Source organism: Octodon degus, unplaced genomic scaffold (assembly GCF_000260255.1).
Source record: "Octodon degus isolate 3935 unplaced genomic scaffold, OctDeg1.0 scaffold00017, whole genome shotgun sequence".
In the NCBI taxonomy this organism is placed as follows: domain Eukaryota; kingdom Metazoa; phylum Chordata; class Mammalia; order Rodentia; family Octodontidae; genus Octodon; species Octodon degus.
The window spans coordinates 4,722,871-4,732,506 of NW_004524593.1; the positions used below are offsets into that span (position 1 = coordinate 4,722,871).

A 9,636-nucleotide genomic window follows, 5' to 3' on the forward strand; every position below is an offset into this window, starting at 1 on the left:
GAGGTTTTACTTTTCCTGGAATCAAGGTGACTAGGTTTAGCAAGTTCTAGGCATTGCCTCAGTATTATCTGGAAAGGGATATCGTAAAAGCTGGCAATTGGATGTCTCTGCAAACTCTTAATAATGTTCTTATTTTGGCAGTGTCCATTACAATTTCACTTTTTCATTTCTAATTGCATTCATTTGGCTCTCTCTCCTCTCTATCTCTGTCTGTCTCTCCTCTCTCTCTGCCTCCCTCTCACCCTCCCTCCCTCTCAGATTGGCTAAGCATCTATTTATTTTCTCTCTTTCAAAGAACCAACCTTAGATTAATTAATTTTTTGTGTTTTTGTCTCAATGTCATAATTTCATTGCGATTTCTGCATTGATTTTTATAATTTCCTTTCTTGCACTAGCTTACAGTTTGGATTTTTCTTGTTTTTTTCTAGGACCTTGAAGTGCACTGTTAGGGTGTTTATATGGGCTTGCTCTATTTTGTGGGCTGCTTTCATTGTGTTCCACAAGTTTTTTGATATGTTGTACTAACATTCACATTTAGATCTAGAAACTATCTTATTTTTTTCCTTGATTTTTTTTCTTTAGCCCATTGTGAAATTAAAAGTATATGTTTAATTTCCATGCATATGCATAATTCCTGTGTTTTCTTTTGTGATTGATTTCTAACTTCATTATGGCATGATCTGATAATGGTATAATTTCAATTCCTTCACACTTATTTCAGGATGATTTATTGGCTAGTATGTGGTATATTTTGCAGAAAGTTTCATGTGCTACTGGAAGCGCGCATCCTGTTGTTGGATGGAACGTTATGTAGGTATCTATTAAGCCTAATGGTTCAAAAAGTTTATTCAATTTTAAGATTTCTTTCTTTTTAAAAAATATCTTTCAACCTTTTACTGAAGTACAATAATCCAGGATAAATTTCTAGTCTTGTTAAAAGCAGCCATATCCATACACTGCCCATACACTTCAAAAGCAGTGATGTGCTCCTCTAGCATATCTGTTCCACCTTTCTTACCTTCAACTTCATATTTGAAGTTCTTAAATTTCATATCGCACTGGAACTAGTTAGGAGAACCCTAGACTAAGCCATCTGTCTGAATGCTTCAGGCACACTCCTCTATTTCGCCGTATCTGCCTCATTAGCCCAACGTTTCACATCTAGTAAGCTGGAAGACTTGCCAACAGTGCAGGCTTTATGACTTTCTTGGATGTATCCTGTGCGAGTCAATCCTCTCTTAGCTTCTTTGCCTTCCTCCTCCTCAATCCAAAGAGATCAATATAGTCATCATCTTTCCTATTTGTAGCTCCATTTCCTGTGGTGTCTTCCAAGTTGGCTGAGCCATACTTGCCTAAAGACTTCTTCACTCCTGACAGGCTGTCCTTTTCATTTTTACAAGACTTGATGTGATTTTATCAATGTGGGACATGACACAAGGTGGCAGGTGGTGGGTGGGCCAAAGACTGCTTCAAACACTGTATTTGCTTGTGAGGGCACATATCCTTGATGTAGCTCTTGTCCACCAGGTAATCGTTAGCACCTGTAGGCCAGTGGGGCTTTTCAGGTCTCTGTAGGTATCTGCAGAGCAAAAGATCAGGAAGTTTGATGCCCCACACTTCACACTGCTCAGGTAAACTACATGCACCACTCTTTGAAACACAGGTGACTGAAGACCAACTCTGATACTTCTCTGTTGAGTTTTTGTCTAGCTGATCTATCTGTGATAGTGAGGTATTCAAGGTCCCCAGTATAAATGCATTGATGTTTATCTTATTATTAATGTCCAGGAGTACTTGTTTTATGAAGCTGAGTGCCCAGTTGTTCAGTGAAGACATGTTAATCATGGTTACCTCCTTCTGTTGTGTGGTTCTCTTAACCAATATATAAAAACCTTTGCCTCATTTGATCAGTTTTGACTTGAAGTCTACTTCATTTGAATATAAGATATTTATACCTAATGTTGTGGGGGTACCTATTATATATTGTTTTCCATCTTTTGATGTTTAGTCTATGAGTTTCTTGGGGGAGGATTAAATGTGTTTCTCGTGTGCAACATACTGTTATCTTTATCCATTCTGCCAGTCTGTGTCTTTTGATTGGGAAATTGGGACCATTTGCATTGAGAGTTATTACTGAGTTATTGAGTATTGGGTATTGCTGAGTGTTGAGTACTCAGTATTAAGTACTGAGTTTATTACTGAGTATTGAATTATTCCTGTCATTGTCTTATTTTCCTGTTGTTGATTCCGTCTTCCACTTCTATTTAACTGCTCACTTTACTTGGTTTATTCTCTTTTTTTCAAAAAATATTTATTTATTTGATACAGGGTTTTGCTATGCAGTTCAGACTCGTAGTCATCGACCTGTCTCAGCTTCCCTTAGTGCTGGGATTACAAGCATGCACCACCACACCCAGTTTCAGGGTTGGCACAGCATTTAGGGGATCAAACTCAGGTCATTGTACTTGCTAGGCAGGTGCCTAGACCACAAGCTATCTACCCAGCCTTGTTTATCCTTTCAATTAGACATCTTGTCATTACTAGCTTCATTGGCTCTTTCTAGGGTAACATTCAGTATTCTTCAGAAGGCTGGTTTCATGGTTATGAATTTCTTTAGGCACTGAAATAAGATACTAAAAGTATCTTATTTCTCTATTCAATTTATTTATTTTAGGGAAGGGTCTACAGGGTGTTCAGGATCTCACTACTAGATTGGACTCTAGTGATCCACCTGTTGGCAGCCTCCCAAGGGCTAGGATTACAGGCATGCACCACCATACCCAGTCTCAACTGCTGTCTCAGTGCGCCCTGGGGGCGGGGCCAGCTCAGTAGGACCAGGGATTGAACACCTGCTTGCAGGTGCTTTAATCCGCTGAGCTATTTGGCCTGCCCTATCGCTATCAAATTTGAAAGATAGTTTTGTAGGATATGTTGGCCTGGGTTGGAAATTAAGTTTTCTCTTAGAGTTTGAAACACTTCGTGCCAAGCTCTCCTGGCTTTTAAGGATTGTGTTGAGAAGTCTGTTGTAGTTCTAATAGGTTTCCTTTATAAGTGATTCATTCCTTTTTTCTAACTGCTTTTAAGATTCTGTTCTTATGTTGGGCTTCTGAGATTTTGACTATGATGTGTCATGAGGAAGTTCTTATCCGGTCACAGCTATTTAGACTTACATATGCCTCACTTACCTGGATATTAAATTGTTTTACCTTATTTTAAAAGTTTTTAGCTATTATTTAAGCAAACAGGTTTTTTAGGGCATTTGTGCAGTCTTCCCATTTTTTACTAATTACAATTAATCTTAGTCTTCTTTGTATTACTAGTTGTTGAACCTTACTTTTTTGCTTTTAAGATGTCCTTGACAACAGCCCTGTCATCTAGTTCTAAGACTGTCAATAATAATACATTTATTTATTTAGTACAGAGTCTCACTATGCAGCTTGGACTCATAGTGATCCTCCTGTCTCAGCCTTCCCAGCACTGGGATTACAAGTGTGTGCCACCATGTCCAGTTGTGGCTGGCACAGTGTGCCTGGGGCTCAAGGCCAGCATGGCATGAGGTACCAGGGATTGAACTTGGGTCCTTCCACTTGCCAGGCAGGTGCTTACACTGCTGAGCTATCTCCCCAGCCCTGTCAATACTTTCAACAGAATTTTTTGCCTTCTGAATTTCTATTTGGAGCCTATTTGAGGACTCCAATCCTTTCTATACTGGTCATGCATGTTTTGCCTTTTTTTTTTTTTTTTTTTTTTGCAGAACAGGGGATTGAACTCAGGCCCTTGCACTTGCTAGGCAAGTGCTTATTCTACTGAGCTATCTCCCTGGCCCCTTTTTGTATCATTTTGTCTAGCTCTTCTATTAATGATATTAATTGGCCCAATATCTTCTTATTTATGTGTTCTGTGAGCTAGTCAATTGCCTTGTTGAACTGCTTTGTTATCTTTTCTGATAACATTTTGGATAATTTAAGCCTTTTGGTTTCCTCCCCCCCCTTTGATGTCCCATGGATCATCTTGGGGGCTCTCGGAGCTTTTGGAGGCATTTTGCTGTCTTCTCAGGTTTCTATTCTGCATTTGTTTGTTCTGTGTTGAGTTCTGTGGGTTTACTGTAGTGGAAAGTTTAATTTCTAGTATGGAGGCCTCTTTAGTTAATACTTACTTTTCTCTGACATTCTCTGGGCATAGCTAACTACTGGCCTTTGCCTTTGTCCAGAATCTAACCACCTCTGATTACTGGAGGTTGGAGGTTGCAGTGGCTTTGTCACAATGCTCAGTTCTTCTGGAATGGCCACAGTATTATTAGTGACTGTTAGGCAATGTAGATATTGGCACCTCAAGAAAATCAATGAATAGCAACAGCTATGACGTGGTTGCTACAGTAATAAAACCAGCATCAATTATGACACTAAATACATACTGAATATTGGCAACCTCTAAGGACTATATAAAGTGTCAACCTTGTCTGCAGAAAAGAGCTCTGTAATTATAAACAGTAAGACAAACCAAATACTGACCTACAGTAGATATCTATTCAGTGGGACACTATCTCTACTAACAATAGCATGCTCTTCAATGGTAACATCATAAAATTAACGACCTACAGATTCATAAAGCTTTATAGTTACATTAGTACATGTGAAGGGATTGGGTATCTGGGGAATGAAACAAAAGGCAAAATTTGAAAAGCGGGAATCAGTGGGAAATGAGGAGGAGAGAAAGTAAGATAGGGGTTCTATTAAGGAGTAAAAGAAAATTCAGAGTGATAGAGAACAGTTAAAGGAAAGAATAAATGAGAAAAAGAATGAAAATAAACAGCCAACAGGAAATAAGAAAAAAATTGGAAGGGAAAACAATAAAAGTAAAAAAAGAAGAGAAAATATTAAGTGGGATTAAAAACCCCAATTCTGAAAAACCCAATGAAAAAAAGATAAAAATAATACAAAATAGAAAAAGAAAAAAGAAAAAAAAAAACTGCATTATTGAATGAATTGTTTCTTTCCACAACCTGTGGTTTTGGGATCTAGCCAGAAATGGTTTTTTTTTGTTTTGTTTTGTTTTGTTTTGTTTTGTTTTTGGCAGAACCGGGGATTGAACTCAGGCCCTTGCGCTTCAGAAATGATTTTCTATGCTTACCTTTATAGAGTCTACAGGCCGTTGAGGTGCCTTCCTTGGACTCCAGGACCCTCTGTTCATTCCCCCCACACTGTGGTTATTGTTTAAGCCAAGGTGTGTCGTTGGTCTCACTAGTAGATGGCAATGAGACAGCCCTGTTCTCTGCTGGATAGAGGCCGCAGGGCAGTGGTTCAAGAGGGCTGTTGGACTTAATGTGGACACTCATGGGATCTGGTGGCTCTCTTCTTACTCCAGGTGTCTTCATCCAGGATCTGGTTGGTTGGTTTTTGCCTCCGCTATCTCTGTTGTGCTACCCTGGGGTAGGATGCCCCTCCTGCATCACAGATCTGCTCTCTTACGCTGGGGAGAGGAATGCTACGCCAGCTCTGCTTTCTGGGATGGAGCTAAAGGTATTTTAAATACTTTTCGCCCTGCCATCTTAAATTAGCAATTGTGACACAGATCATTAGAAGCTTTACTGTTCAAAATATTGCCCAGATAGTTTGCTCCGAGTCAGCTTGAGAGAGCCATTATTCTACCCTTTGTGGTGATACTCTTCTTACCTTCCCAGGATGAGATGGGATATTGTTATTCTTCTTGATTTTGTCATCGGTGAACTGTCACTGTTGCTCCAAGGTCCTTATTTCTCATTTAACTTCCTGCAGAGGAAAAAAGAGGGCCTTGCAGTTAGACACATTTTGGTGAGTTTGCCTCATGGTTTTTTGTCTTTTGAACTTTCTCTTGAGAGTCCCATTTGTCTGGATCACTTTTATGTAATTTGACATAAAACGTCCTGTCCTTGTGCAGGTTCTTTTTGTATCTGAGCTAGAATAGAAATATGAGTCTCTTTTAATGAGCCCAAAACAACATTAGTAAGAATCCAGGGCCTTGGGCAAGAGTTACTTCCTGAATATGACATAGCTGTCATCTCAAGGATAGGCCTATTACAAAGGGCTAGACAGTACCTTGGAGATCCCACACCTGCCAACCTTTGTAAACAGAACAACTGATGATGACAACTCTGCAACTGCATCTTCTTAAAAGGAGAGAGAAAAATATAATTTGCCTCCAACCTGGAAAATAAATTTGAGATCCACGAAGTCAATGACTAGTTGTCGCACTGAAGCTCATTTCACTTTGCACTTTTGGATTTTTTGGCTCTTTCTGGATGAAATTCCCTCCTGCTGCCCACTCCTAACTCATATCCTTCCCTGACAATATCCATCACCACTGTTTCTATTTCTTGGTAAGCTTCTGAATCTTTAAGACAGAGCTCAAAAGATAATTTCATTAAGAGCTCTGGAACTGAAAAACATATGATGAGCATAAATAAATTACAAATATGGGGGCAAGTAGCACACCTTAAGTACTAGTGGAGGTTTGTGCACTTATAATTCCTCTTAACAGAGGTATGAAATTAGCGTTTCTCAGCAAAATCACTAGAGAGCAAGTAAGTCTCACTCCTTAAATTTCATTCAACAGATCATCTCTTAGTTACACTACTCCTCTTCCAGAAATACTGCAGAATGGAAATATAAACCCATAGCAGGCAGCACTGGACTAGACGGCAGGCAGCCCGGGTATAGGAAATATGGCTTGTGGTAAAAATTTCAGTTATTTTTGAGCAACTTGACAAGTTCCATTGCTCTCAGACACAGAGGTCCAAGACCAGATGTAACACAGCAGGGGTGGGGCTCCTGTAGATAGATATATTTTCTGGAGGCTTTGGGGGGGGGGGAGATTAGAGGTTCTTGAGGGGAAAGAAGAGCCACAATTTCCGTTCTCTGTTGTGACATTGTTATTTTAAAGAACAGCTTCTTTGATCTGTCTGGTGTACATTAGCATTTCAACCTCCTCAAATCATATTCTTTTTCATGTGGGGATTTTGAGTCATTTTTGTACCTCCTTTTTTAATGTTCCATAAACCCCCAATAAATAAGAACTCTGATTGCCTGCTCCTGGAGAAAAGATTTGTCTTTTACTGCTGGTATTAATACTATTCATTTCCCCTGATCTTTGCCTGGTTCTTAGAATTTAACATTGTAGACCTGCTGACCCCTTAAAGATATGGCGGACCCTGACTAGTCAATTGTGTTCATTAAATTATATCCTTGTCCCACTGAACAAAATGCCCCTTCAAAGGACTTACATTCTTAACTGATAACTACATACTATAGGTATTAGTACTTTTTCATAAACTGAAAATTCCTCTGACCTCTCGTGATTTCAAGCTCCCTATACTAATCCCCAACCACTCTGCATACACACACACACACACACACACACACACACACACACACACACACTACTGGGTAGTGAAATCAAGGCCTTCACACTGAATTAGGTCTTCAGCCCTGTTTTTATTCTGAGACAAGGGCTGCTAAGACATGAAGTTGCTCAGGGTGGTCTTGAACTTGAGATCCTTCTGCCTTGACCTGGCTCCTAGAATGCTGGGATTTCTCCATTAACACATTTATTTTCCTATAATCTATTCAAAGAGTATTATGTTTCCTCTAAAACCAATTAGAAAATATAATTTTGTAAATTTTTGATACTATTCAAAAAAATACACTAAATTCAGTGCCCAAGTATTGAGAATATGAATCTAGTGTATTTACAAGGGCTAGGTCTCACCAGGCTGTGACTACAAAATACAGAGCTTATGGGGCAAGTATCAATGGCCTAATGCCTGAGATTGGTTCTTTTGCAAATGGCTCCCCAGCTCTGCAGAGAATTAAATATAGAATTTTTAAAAATGTAAGGAAATGTAAGCATTGAGACAAAGGCTTTCTGGCTACTCTGATAGTGTGAACAAGGAGTCTGGTATCCTGTTTGGACTGGGCAGCATTCCAAATTTTTTTGGAGACAAAGTACAGATGACACACTACAGGCTTCTGGCAGGAGATAGATTTGGTGCTCTCCAGTAAGGCTGCCTGCTGGGAGCAGGAAGGGCTCAGCAGAGAAGCTATAGTTGACAGGTCCTAGGAGCTAGATAGGAACAAATGATTAGCTAGTGTCTAGTGTATCATTATGTGGGAAACACCGGTCAGAAAAATCCAGTAAGAGCTTCTCCAAAAAAATCTTCCCTGGTGGTCATAAGTAATCTTTAATATAAATTAACCTTAAAAGACACAGAAAAGGTAAAATTTCTTGCTGGCTTTGGGTTACAGCTCAGTGGTATAAATACCTGCCTGGAAAGTGCAAGGTTTGGAGTTCAATCCCTGGCACAAATACACAAAAAAACTCCTTGCTGACCTTTCACGACAGTGTACACTAAGATCGCAGGTGATGCATCCTTACAACCAGAATGGTCTGCTCTCGACCCCGGCTGGTAGACTAATGGAAGCCAGGGATGAGAACCCTGAGCATCCAGACATTAGGACTTACACTGAGGTGAACCACATACTAGGAATACGATGCCTGCCTGCTAGTATACTTGGAACAACCCTTTGAGGAACCTCATACTCAGTGAGCTTGTGATCTGTCCAGTGCCAAACTCAGTTTAAAAAGGAAAAGGGCAAATAGGAGAACCTACTCTTAAACAACCCATTATCTCCTTGGCATCTGGTTACTTTCAACCATGCTAGGGCTAAATCTTGCTTATCTCATTCACTTAAAGAAGAAAAAACGTTAGCTTAAGAAAGATTTTAAAAGTGACAGAAGGCATTCAGGATTTAAGATTTGACATACTCATAAAAACAAATTCTTTCGTTTTGAATATTTGACTTCATAACTGCAAGTGAAGCCTTCACAAATGCATTGCTCTAATAAATATTCTAAAGATTAATTTTTAAAATAACAAATTTAAAAAATGAAAATAATAAAGGAAATAATGCAGAGGTCATGAGTATATACCCCAGCAGAAGAGTTTAAAACGTCCTAATGTTGTACAAATGAGTACTTGTGGGTTTCAAGCCTTGGTCCTGCATGCTGCGCTGCCCTGGGGCACACTGAGCTGGCAACTGAGTCTGGGCGTGGTGATGCATGCCTGTAATCCCAGCACTGGGAAGGCTGAAAATAGGAAGATCATCATGAGTCCAATCTGCATAGGTAGACCTCGTACTAAATACATCAAAAGACAGAAGAAAGAAAGAAAGAAAGAAAGAAAGAAAGAAAGAAAGAAAGAAAGAAAGAAAAGAATGGAAGGAAGGAAGGGAGGGATGAAGAAAGGAAGAAAGAAAGAAAAGAAAGAAAGAAAGAAAGAAAGAAAGAAAGAAAGAAAGAAAGAAAGAAAGAAAGAAAGAAAGAAAAAGAAAGAAAGGCAAGCAAGCGAGCAAGCAAGCAAACTCTGGGTGCAAGGTGCTCTGGAGAATTCTTCCAACTTTCACAGATCAAGCATTTCCATTGCCACATACTATTCCAAAGAAAAGCAAAGGAAAACCTCTTGATGGTGACACTAAAACAAGTTTGTCTGGGTGGGATGGAGGTCTTGGGTCACATTTTAACTCAGCACCTTGTCACTTTGTTTTCTATGTTGATACTTGCTGATTTATTATGATAGATAGCTTTATCACTAGTATTGAGACT

The 9,636-nt window shown here is 39.3% G+C and overlaps 1 pseudogene; it reads right to left on the reverse strand.

Annotated features, from left to right (window-relative positions):
• Positions 1–893: 893 nt before the first annotated feature.
• On the reverse strand, positions 894–5,374 carry LOC101584485 (annotated as a pseudogene).
• Between the last annotated feature and the right edge of the window lie 4,262 nt (positions 5,375–9,636).